This window comes from Plecotus auritus (assembly GCF_963455305.1).
Source record: "Plecotus auritus genome assembly, chromosome: X".
NCBI classification, from domain to species: domain Eukaryota; kingdom Metazoa; phylum Chordata; class Mammalia; order Chiroptera; family Vespertilionidae; genus Plecotus; species Plecotus auritus.
In genome coordinates this window covers 58,992,193-59,004,660 of record NC_137784.1, presented here as the reverse complement: position 1 = coordinate 59,004,660, position 12,468 = coordinate 58,992,193, and positions in this window count along the sequence as shown.

The window sequence follows — 12,468 nt, the reverse complement described above, 5'->3', positions numbered from 1 at the left end:
TTTCAGTCAACAGTCCCATCTGGTAATCTCATATCTTATCTGTCAGAGCACTATTTGCTCTGTCTGGGGCTGTTTCCTGGGACAGCTTTAAGGGTCTCGTTCCCATTGTCAGAGCACTATTTGCTCTGTCTGCTCTTTACTCGGGGCTTGAAAAAGAAAAAATGTTTTATTCTTTCATTCCCCCATTTGCTTTTTGGTAAGTTCTAATCATGGAACTTCTGTCTCTATGTACCCTTCTCCGAGGCTGTCTCCCTGTCGGAGGGACTGGTAGTGCTGTCTGAGCACTAATACCTGCATAGCACTTATTCTTTCCCTGATGAAGGTGACTAGGCGATTTAAGATGCAGGGCCCCAAAGTGAGAATTAAAAGTAGTATAATAAGGGGACCCATCAGGGTGGATATGAGGGTTAGGACCACTTATCGGTGGGAGGTGTGCCAACAGGAGCAGGAACACGGTGAATGCAGAGCTTGAGGGGATTGTCCATTTTTTCCACTTTCCACTCTGGGTCTGGTGGTGGCACGGGCTTGACATGCGAAGTGTGGATCCAGGCTGCGATGCCATCGACCTTGACTGCAGTCAGAGTTGTGAGCAGCACTATGTATGGTCCCTTCCACCTCGGTTCTAGGCTGGCCGCACAGTGGCGCCGAATGTACACCGAGTCTCCGACCTGGAACTGATGAGGTACTTGCAGGTCTCCTGGCTTGTAGGCCTCGGCCAACCAATTCCACACCTCCCTCTGCACAGTCTCAAGGGCTTTCAATCTGGCGTACAGAGATTGAGAGGAGTAAGATTCTGGGGAAGGGAGGTGCTGGATGGTAATGAGTGGGGGGTGAGTCCCATAAAGAATTTCAAAAGGAGTTAGCTTGAGGGAGCCAGGGGTATTGCGTACCCGAAACAAAGCAAAGGGAAGGAGGACTGTCCAGTCTGTTATGCCAGTCTCTAAGGATAATTTAGTCATGACCTCTTTTAAAGTTCTATTCATTCTCTCTACCTGTCCTGAGCTTTGGGGCCTATAAGCACAATGTAATTTCCAATCAAGCCCCAGGATTTTGGCCAGTCCCTGACTTACTTGGGCAACAAACGCAGGGCCGTTGTCTGACCCGATTACCTTGGGCACTCTGAATCTCGGGAAGATGTCTTCTAGTATTTTCTTGGCCATCACCTGAGCAGTCTCCCTCTTGGTAGGGAAGGCTTCAACCCATCCTGAAAATGTATCTATGAATACCAATAAGTATCTGTATCCATACCTGGCTGGCTTTACCTCAGTGAAGTCTACCTCCCAGTAACTCCCAGGGCGGTCTCCTCGGAGCCGCTTGCCCTGAGATAGCTTGCTGGGCTGGGCGTTCACCATCTGGCAAGGCTTGCATTCTTTTACAGTTGTATCTGCGAGCTCCCCTAGTTTCATGATATAATATGGTGAAGACTGGACTATAGTTTTTAAATGTTTTGGGCCCAGATGAGTTAATTTATGAAGGTGTCTGAGGAAAATGATAGCCTGCTTTGCAGGGAGGATTCTTTTTCCTTCTGTAGTTTCCCGGATCCCCTCTGGAGTCACCAGGCGAAATCCTAATCTGTCCATTCTTTCAAGGTCTGATTCTGAATATTCAAAGTTCCTGATAGAGGGATATACCGCATCCTCAGGGTGAGACCCCGGTTTTTCCCCAGACAAAGATAGGATGTTGAGTTCCTGAGCTGCCCGCTTGGCTTCTCTGTCAGCCCTTTGGTTCCCTCCGGCAACCCTGGACCCTCTTTTCTGATGTCCAGGACAGTGAATAATGGCCACTTTTTTAGGAAGGTGAACGGCCTCTAACAGGCTTAGAATTTCTTCTTTATTTTTGATTTCCTTCCCTGCCGAGGTTAGTAGCCCCCGCCTCCGGTAGATGGCCCCGTGGACATGGGCAGTAGCATAGGCATACCTGCTATCAGTGTAGATGTTAATCTTCTTCCCTTCTGCCAATCGCAGAGCCTGAGTCAGAGCTAGTAACTCGGCCTTCTGAGCCGACGTCCCTTTGGGTAGGCTGCTTGCCCAGATAATTTGCTCATCATCCACTACCACAGCCCTGGACACCCTTTTACCTTCTATTATGAGGCTGCTTCCATCAGTGAACCAGGTCAGCTGAGCGTCTGGCAAGGGCTGGTCTCGGAGGTCCCTTCGGGTCTCCGTTTCTTCTGCCAGTATCTCTTGACAGGTATGCAGCACACTCTCCTGGGTGGACGTGTCAGGTAGTAGGGTAGCTGGGTTGAGGATGGCAGGCGGCCTGAACTGGATCCTGTCTTCATTCAGTAGGAGACTCTGGTAGTGTGTCATGCAGGTGTTGGACAGCCACCGATCAGGGGGCTGTCTGATGATGCTCTCCAAGGAGTGGGGGGCAATGACCGTTAGCTTCTGTCCCATAGTTAATTTGTCAGCATCTTTCACTAATACTGCCACTGCCGCCACGGACCTCAGACAGGCAGGCCAACCACTAGCAACGGGATCTAGCTTCTTGGAGAGGTAGGCTACCGGCCTCTTCCATGGCCCTAGAGGCTGGGTCAGCACCCCTCGGGCTACTGCCCTTCTCTCGTCCACAAATAGGACGAAGGGCTTTGCTACGTCCGGCAATGCCAGGGCTGGGGCTGACAGTAATGCCTTCTTGATGTCATCAAAGGCTTGCTGTTGGCCGTTACCCCACTCAAACGGGGCACCCTCTCTAGTCAGAGGATAGAGGGGAGCTGCCAGGGTAGCGAACCTGGAGATCCACAAGCGGCAAAACCCCGCAGTCCCTAAAAATTCTCGCACCTGGCGGGGTGAGCGAGGAACGGGTATCTGAGTCACAGTTTGTTTTCTGGCCTCCGTTAGCCATCTCTGCCCCCCTTTGAGGGCGTACCCCAGGTACGTTACCTCCTTTTGGCAGATCTGGGCCTTCTTGGCGGAGGCCCGATATCCTAAGCGGGCAAGTTCTTCTAGCAGTAGTCCCGTGCCTCGTTGGCACTCTTCCTCTGTGGCCCCGGCCAGTAGTAAGTCATCTACATACTGCAGAAGTGTTACCTGGGGATGGCTGGCACGGATGTGGGCTAAATCTTGGTGAAGAGCTTCATCGAAGAGGGTCGGAGAATTCTTGAACCCCTGGGGTAACCGGGTCCAAGTCAGTTGTCCTGTAGTCCCAGAGTCAGGGTCCCTCCACTCGAATGCAAAGATGTTCTGGCTGGAAGGGTGTAGTCGTAGGCAGAAGAAAGCATCCTTTAAATCCAAGACAGTATACCAAATATGATCCGGGGGGAGAGAGCTCAACAAGCTGTAAGGGTTAGGTACAGTGGGGTGGATGTCCTGTACCCGCTTGTTCACTTCCCTTAAGTTCTGTACTGGGCGATAGTCTCCTGTGCCAGGCTTAACAGGTAACAGGGGAGTGTTCCATGGCGACTGACACTTCACTAGGATGCCCTGCTGAAGGAGGCGCTGGATATGGGGCCTAATTCCTTCCCGGGCCTCCTTTGTCATGGGGTATTGGCGTACAGCCACAGGAGTCGAAGTGGCCTTAAGCTCTATGACCACAGGCGGCCTTTCTGCAGCTAGTCCTGTTCCAGCTGTCTCGGCCCACGCTCCCGGATACCTGTTCAACCAGTCATTTATGTGACTTTTCTCTGCTCCCTGTTCCTCAAAAAGTCTGTGTTCATCATCTAGGAGTATGGTCAGGGTGGTAGTCATTCTCTTGCTTTGGGTCACCTCCGGGCCATCAGGGGTGAAGGTAATCTGGGCTCCCATTTTGGTGAGGAGATCTCTCCCAAGTAGGGGCGCAGGGCACTCAGGGATGACTAGAAACGAGTGGGTTACCCGTCCCGTTCCTAAGTCCATGAGTACTGTTGGTGCCCTGTGGCTCCTATGACCCACGATTTCTTGTGGGAGACGGGTCCAGACGGTTCGAGTAGGACCGAGTGTTGAGCCCCAGTGTCTACTAGGAACTCAACTGGCTTCCCCTCCACCTTTAGTGTTACCCTAGGCTCGGGGAGGGGTTCCGAGCCCCGTCCCCGCTAGTCTTCTTCTTCCTCCAGAGCTAACACTTTCTTGGAGGACCCTTTCTTCTTCTTCTTAGGGCACTCTCTAGCCCAGTGACCTTTTTCTTTGCAGTAGGCACACTGGTCTTTGTCTAATGGGGTGCGGTTGCCCAGGTTACCTGACTTTTTAGCCCTGCCCTGGGTTTGTTCCTGGCCTCTCTCACCTACTACTGCAGCCAAAATCCGTGTCAGGTTCTTCTCCTGCCTGCGATCCCTTTTGCTTTCTCTTTCCTCTGTTTCCTTTTCTTTTCTTTGTTCTTTTTCCTCCTCAGTTTCCCTCTTATGATATACTTTCTCTGCCTCCTTAACTAAATCCTGCAGGGTATAGTCTTGTAACCCTTCTATTCTCTGCAACTTTCTTTTAATATCTATTGCTGACTGCCCTATGAAAGCCATGGCCACGGAAGCCCTTTGCCCCTCAGAGGTAGGGTCAAACGGGGTGTAGCGCCTGAAAGCTTCCATTAAGCGTTCAAGAAATACTGACGGGGGTTCCGTGGCCCCCTGGATAACCTCTCTTACCTTAGCCAAATTAGTGGGGCGTCTCGTTGCCCCACGGAGGCCGGCCACTAGAGTCTGGCGATAGACTGTCAGTCGCTCCCTACCTTCTGCCGTGTTGAAATCCCAGTCAGGCCTGGAGAGGGGGAAGGCAGTCTCGATGATGTTGGGGAGCTGGGTGGGTCGTCCATCTGCTCCTGGTACATTCTTCCTTGCCTCCAATAAAATCCTCTCCCTCTCCTCAGTAGTGAAAAAGGGTCTGTAGTAGCTGCTGGCAATCATCCCAGGTGGGCTGATGAGAGAACATCAAAGACTCCACCAGCCCGGTTAAGCGCTGGGGGTCCTCTGAAAAGGGAGGATGATTAGTCTTCCAATTATACAGGTCTGCAGAGGAAAAAGGCCAGTACTGGAGGGGCTGAAGAGGAGCCAGTCCACCATCCGTCGCCGCCAGCGGGGGCCCGTAAGCCCTTAGGGGGAGGGCGACGGTGGTGTCGGGAGTCATTCCGCAGCGGCTCCTGGTGCCCTGTGCAGGCCCCGGCAGAGACTCGTTAGGGGGAGCAGAGGGGGCAGCTGCAGGAGCCAGCGGTGCTTCTGGCTCTTCCCGACCCACTACGGGAACCAGGGCAGGAGGATATGGGGGAGGTGAGTCAAGGAGAAGGAGGTCAGACTGGATTTCTGGATAAATCTTCTTGGGGGGGTCCAAATGACTGGATTTCTCCCCAGAACTGGGAGATTGGACGGCTAGAACTTGAGTGGCCGGCCGGGGCTTGGGTTTTACAACCCAAGGTCGAACCCAGGGGGGTGGATTTTGCACCAGGTCCTGCCAGACCACGATGTAGGGCTGCTGATCCGGATGGGCTCCAGGTTCTTTCTGAAAAACAATCTCCTTAACAGCAAAAATAACAGATAGGTCAAAGGTTCCTTCTGTTGGCCATCCTATATTAAAAGCAGGCCATTCTGAGGAGCAGAAGGTCTGCCATGGACCTTTCTTGATCTCAACTGATAGGTCGCGACCTCTTCCCTTAACTTCAGTCCAATGGTCTAAGGTCAGACTAAGAGGGGTTGTCACAGTCTGTCCCATCGTCAGTTTGTACGTCGTCAGAAACACAAATAACAAAAATATTACAGACACGAGGACCCACTTACTCCACCTTGTCCGCCACAAACACGCAACAGAATCAGATGGGCGCGATTTTGACAATCTCTGATCCAACAGAACCCGATCAGCGCCCTTACAGTAGGAGACTACCAGGCGTCCCTGGCTCTCCTCCACCCTTGGGGCGTCCCCCAGGGCTGCAACCTGTGGCCCTCCAGGCACGTCTACCAACCACTGTTCGGCCACTCTCACGAGTCGCCGAAGGGCTGCAAAACCGAAAGCGCGCACACAGAGCCAGACCAACTAACAATACACAAGACAAAGACAGACAACCTCGGGGTACCCCTTCTTACCTCCAAGGTCGACTCCGCAGATGAGGGGGGGCCGTCAGATCCCAGACGAGCCCCCAAATGAAAGACCCCCGGAGGGAGAACCTCACTCTGTCCCACGGATGGACAGCGACCTCAATCAACCGCAGGAGGCGTCACTTGATGCAAACAGCAAGAGGATTTATTCCAGTGCGCTGGGGCTCGACTTGTAACTCACACTAGAGCAGCAAAGACGAGCCCCGAGCAGAAAATTTTACAGGCTTATAAAGGCAAAAATCACACATTGAGAGGGGTCACACATGTGAGGGAGGAAGAGAGGACAAAGCCGCCAGGAAATTCCAACAGGGCTCGTTAATAACATGTTTAATGACAGGGCTTAAGTTTTCAGTCAACAGTCCCATCTGGTAATCTCATATCTTATCTGTCAGAGCACTATTTGCTCTGTCTGGGGCTGTTTCCTGGGACAGCTTTAAGGGTCCCGTTCCCATTGTCAGAGCACTATTTGCTCTGTCTGCTCTTTACTCGGGGCTTGAAAAAGAAAAAAATGTTTTATTCTTTCAGGTTCTTATTGCCAATAGTTCCTAGGTTTGCCATAGTCTTTCACCCACTTGCCAGCATTCCTAATGATTTTCCATTTACCCAATCTGGTTTCTTTTCCATGTGTACTCTAAATCAAAATCATAACTTGGTTGGAGTGAAAGTTCTCATCATTTGAATGCAAAAGGGAAGATCAAAGTAGTAGGGCAATGCAAAGCAGGGTGGAAAAGAACTTGAATTTGATGGGACTTGCAGATAGTTTACTACTTAGGTAGATTCTTGTCACTTTGTGAAACAGAGAGGAAGCAGAATTTGCAGGTAGGATGAAAAACTGGGGAAGAAAAATATGTGGAAGAGGAATGTTAAAGGTAGGTTGGGTTGTGAGAACCTCACTTTATAATCTATAAGAACCATTTAGATATATCCCTCAGGCCTAAAATAAATCCTCTCCCCCTTTCTTTGAAATTTTCACATAGTTGATTTTGACAATATCCCTGGAAGGCCAACTGCGTTATAATGAGAATAAAGAAAGGTGTGGAATGCATCTATGGCAATGAGCTATTGTGCTCTCTCCCCACACTCAATAAACTTTTGACAATAGTGCTGAAGGTTAAGAAATTGATCTTCAATTACTATGCAGTCTCAAGCATAGTTCGGCTTTACTACAGTTAAATTCCACTGGACTTTATTTTGCTTTAGTGCATACGTTGTTAGCCATGTAATTCTCATTAGGGTAATCATAATTTTGTATATAAATGTACACGATGTATATATGGCACCTAAAATCTGTAGAACATGACTTGCTTTAGTGTCAGTATAAACATTGTTGAGGTGAACCCAGATGTAAGAGCACATAGTTTCGAAACTGTTGCTTACTATATATTCTCTACATAGTTTCTTTTATGAGAAGGGGTACATTCTTATCAGGAATGAGTGAGTTATGAGTAGTTTTTAGTTGGGAATAACTCTCCCTAATCATAGCTAACCTTCAGGAGACTACTTCATATCATCATGCTTATCAGGAAATATAGTCTTATGGAATGTGCAAGGGCATGGATTGTAATTGCAATAGCAGCCTTGGGAATCATTGACTGATTTTATATTTTCCTATTGCCACTTAATACAAATTCACTGAATCTCTTTGTTTTTATTTTTCATCAGTAAAATAGGGATGTTGCCTATCTCATAGAGTTGTAGTGGGCTTTAAATTAGAATATACATGTAAGCACAACGGTGTGTGTGTCAAACAGTAAGCAAATTAATGCTAGATTTCAATATATATATATATATATATATATATATATATATATATATATATTATTGATTTCAGAAAGGAAGGGGCAGAGAGAGTGAGAGAGAGAGAAAAAAAAACATCAATGATGAAAGAATCATTGCTTGGCTTCCTCCTGCACACCCCACACTGGGGATCCAGCCAGCAACTCAGCCATGTGCCCTGACCAGGAATCTAACAGTGACCTGATTCATAGGTCGATGTTCAAGCACTGAGCCATGCTGGCTGGGCTAATGCTAGATTTTATATTTTCTAGCTATGTGCTTGAATTGGGCAAGACTACCTTTTGGTGACTCACTGGCTCATTATAAATGGGTTTCTTATGAGATTTGGGGTTAGAAGTCATGTGGTGAGCATTTTCCTAAAGAATTGGCCAGGCCCGGCCAGCATGGTTCAGTGGTTGAGTATCAACCTATGAACAAGGAAGTCAGGGTTTGATTCCTGGTCAGGGCACATGCCTGGGTTTCTGGCTTGATCCCCAGTGTGTGTGTGTGTGTGTTTGTGTGTGTGTGTGTGTGTGTGTGTGTGTGTGTGTGTGTGTGTGTGTTTATTGACTTCAGAGAGGAAGGGAGAGGGAGAGGGAGATAGAAACATCAATGATGAGAGAGAATCATTGATCAGCTGCCTCCTGCATACCCCACACTGGGGATTGAGCCCGAAACCTGGGCATGTGCCCTGACTGGGATTTGAACCGTGACCTCCTGGTTCATAGGTCGACACTCAACCACTGAACCACGCCAGCTGGGCTCTCTGGGGTCTTTTACATTGAGCCGGAGACAGTGTTCAACTCCCTCTTTCCAATGCCAATCCATGTGTACTTTTTTCTCCATCGAGGTTTTTTAACTTTCCATCTATAGAATAAGATATGCTGGATGAATGGCCAGTGTTAGAGGAAATAAGACTCAAAGGGAAGGTACAAAAATGGCAGCAGTATTTAGGATAGCAAGGCACAGGAGGATGCTGTTATCAACCAAATGCTCCCATTTCTGAGACCCCAAACACGTTAATTTGAATAAGAGGAGAGTCTTTTACCTGGTAGGCTGATTAATCAGATAAAGCCATTTAGTTGCCTCTATAACCCTTGCTTATATTCTGATCCTTTCTGACCTTAGTCTTTGCAGATTTTACCCTGCCAAGTGCTGTTTCTGTCCATTGTCTAATATCTCTGAAGCACCATAATCTCATATACAGGGTTGGGCAAAAGTAGATTTATAGTTGTGAGTATTCAAAAGCTTGTATTATTTATTAATTATTGTATTTTTCATATGAACAACTGTAAATCTACTTCTGCTCCACCCTGTGTGTGTGTGTATATATAATTTAGAGTTGGCATGCAAGTTAAAATTTATCATTTAAGCACTAATGCATAAGTTATTAAGAGTAGATCCTATTTGGAAAGATTGTGAAGAAGCTGGGAACATAAGGCCTTCAGTCTATGAGAAGAAAAAATATTAAAAGACACTGGAACAATACAGGGAAACCTTACCTTTATAATCTTCCATTAGGCCTGCTCTAAGGTTCACAGTATAATTGGGAAAGATGTACTCAGAGAAATAGTGCCTTTAGTTCCAGGCAAGTGGCCAGAAGGAAAAGAGAATGTAAAAAAATCCCAAAGTACTATGTAGCATTTGCTCAGGAAGAAAGCATAGATTGGTCTTGGAAAAAGGTCAGCTCTAAAAGTTTATCTTGTTAATATTTTAACAACTTAGGAAAATAAGAATTGGCACTAGTTCACCCACTATAGTATGAACTCTACATAAAACCTGTCAGGGTAACTAATGGACATAAGATAATGTTTTTAAAAGAAATGGGATAGGCCAAGAGACATGAAAAAATGCTCAAAGTCACTAATCATCCAAGAGATGCAAATTAAAAGGGCAATGAAGTATCACTTCACACCTGTCAGACTAGCTATCTATAATGAACAAATCAACAAATGATAAGTGCTGGTGAGGATGTGGAGAAAAGGAAACCCTAGTACACTGCTAGTGGGAATGCAGACTGTGCAGACACTGTGGAAAATGGTATGGAGTTTCCTTAAAAAATTAAATATGGAACTGCCATTTGACCCAGTGATCCCACTTCTAAGAATCTATATATATGTAAAAGCCTAACCAACTGGCCAACTGGCTGACCAGCCAACTGGCTGACCGGCCAACTGGCTGACCGTCCGGTAGCTATGATGCGCACTGACCATTAGGGTCAGATGCTCAATGCAGGAGCAGAAACCACAGACATGGAAACATGGAACAGACTGATGAATCTCAGAGGGAAGGGGGGAGGGAGGAGGGCAGGAAGAGATTAACCAAAGATCTTATATGCATACTAGAGGCCTGGTGCACGGATTTGTCCACTGGTGGGGTCCCTTGGCCTGGCTTGCAGAGATTGGTCTGAAACCAGCTCTCTGACATCCCCTGAGGGGTCCTGGATTGCGAGAGGGTGCAGGCCAGTCTGAAGGACCCCACCAGTGCACAAATCTGTGCACCGGGCCTCCAGTATATCCTAAGAAGCCAGAAACACCAATCGGAAAGAATGTATGCACTCCTATGTTCATAGCAGCACAATTTACAATAGTTAAGATTTGGAAACAGCCCAAGTGCCCATCAGTAGACGAGTGGATAAAAAAAGCTGAGGTACATTTACACAATGGAATACTATGAAGCGATAAAAAATAAGGATCTCTTATCCTTTGCGACAGCATGGAAGAACTTGTAGAGTATTAAGGGAAATAAGCCAGTCAGAGAAAGACAAGTATAACATGATCTCACTCATATGTAGAATCTAATGAACAAAATAAACTTGTACAAAATAGATCCAGAGACACAGAAGCATGGAACAGGCTGGAATCTCAGAAGGAATGTGGGGGTGGGGTGGGGTGGGGGAGTAGGAAGAGATCAACCAAAGAACTTGTATGCATACTAGTAAGTGCATAACCCATGGACACAGACAATAAGGTGGTGAAGGCCTGCAGTGGGGGTGGGCTAGAAGAGGTCAATGTGGGAAAGAAAGGGACATATGTAATACTTTCAACAATAAAAATCTTTTTTAAATTAGCCTGCTGTATTTGGTCAAACATTTAATTAACTCACGCTTAATGCCTTGGCAGGGCCAACCCAAATGACTTCTCAGGCCTGATACCACCTTTGGACATTCCCCACCCCTGCTCTAGGGGATGAATCTGTTTCCTTGCCTTTTTCAGCTTCTAGAGGCCACCCACATCCCTAGACTTATGGCTGCTTTCTATATCAAATCTAACAATGGCTCATAGTCTTATGCTATCTCATCCTGATGCTGACTCTCCTGCCTTTCTCTTTCATTTATGAGGACCCTTATGATTACACTGAGCTTACTCTGATAATCTCCTAATTCAAGGTCACCTGATTAACAACTTTAATTCCTTCTTTCTATGCAACATAGTATATTTATAGGAATTAGAACTTGGACATCTACCTATTTTTCTGCATTTATACAGGGAATAATATGCATCATTATCACAAAACAGAAAATTCCCAAAACATTTCTCTCCCACATTTAAATACTCAACATTTATTTTATTTCTTTCTAAGCTGTGACATTCCTGAGCTATATTATTAGTGATCTTTGGTTCATCTGGGCACTCTGAATACAGCAGAAGGAATGTGGAGTACCCATGATACCACAGATTTTATTTTATTTTATTTTTTCAGAGAGAAGAAGGCAGAGGGAGAAAGAGATAGAAACATCAATAATGTGAGATAATCATTGATCAGCTGCCTCCTGCATGCCCTCTTCTGGAGATCAAGCCACAACCCCGGGCATGTGCCCTGATTGGGCATCAAACTCTGATCTCTTGGATCATATTGATGCTCAACCACTGAGTCATGCCAGCTAGGCAAGACAAAAGATTTTTGATTAGGCCTTTTCTCCAAATTCACAGTTTATGGTGCCCAACTTGTGTCTCTCCCTCTCCCTTCCTCTCTGAAATAAAGAAAAATATATTTTTTAAAAAGATCTTCATCTCTTTTTAAAAAACCATTTGTCTTAAAAATATCATACAATCTCACTTATATGTGGAATCTAATGAACAAAATAAACTGATGAACAAAATAGGACCAGAGGCATGGATACATGGGATAGACTGAGAGATCTCAGAGGGGAGAGATTTGGAGGGGACTAGAAGGGATTAACCAAAGGACACAGACAATAGAGTGGTGAAGTTCTGGGGTGGGGCAGGGGCTGGGTGGAGGGGGAAAAGGAGGTGGGATGGGGGACATCTGTAATACTGTCAACAATAAAAAAATTTTTTTTTGTGTTTCACTTTTGTTACCAATGGATTAATAACACACTTGGGTCTGGTTGGCGTGGCTTAATGATTGAGTGTTGACCTATGAACCAAGAGGTCACAGCAATTCCTTGTCAGGGCACATTCCCGGGTTTTGGGCTTGATCCCCAGTATGGGGTGTGCAGTAGGCAGCCAATCGATGATTCTCTCTCATCATTGATGTTTTTATCTCTCTTTCCCTCTCCCTCTATGAAATCAATAAAAATATATTTTAAAAAACAACACACTTGAATTACTTTTGAATTTCAATCATTTCTTGCCCTTCAGAAATAAAAAGAGCCAAAAACTAAAATGCCTAAACTCAACTTCTAGTGCCTCTCAGATGATAGTGTGTGCAGTATAAGATGTTCTCAGTTATTTCAAACT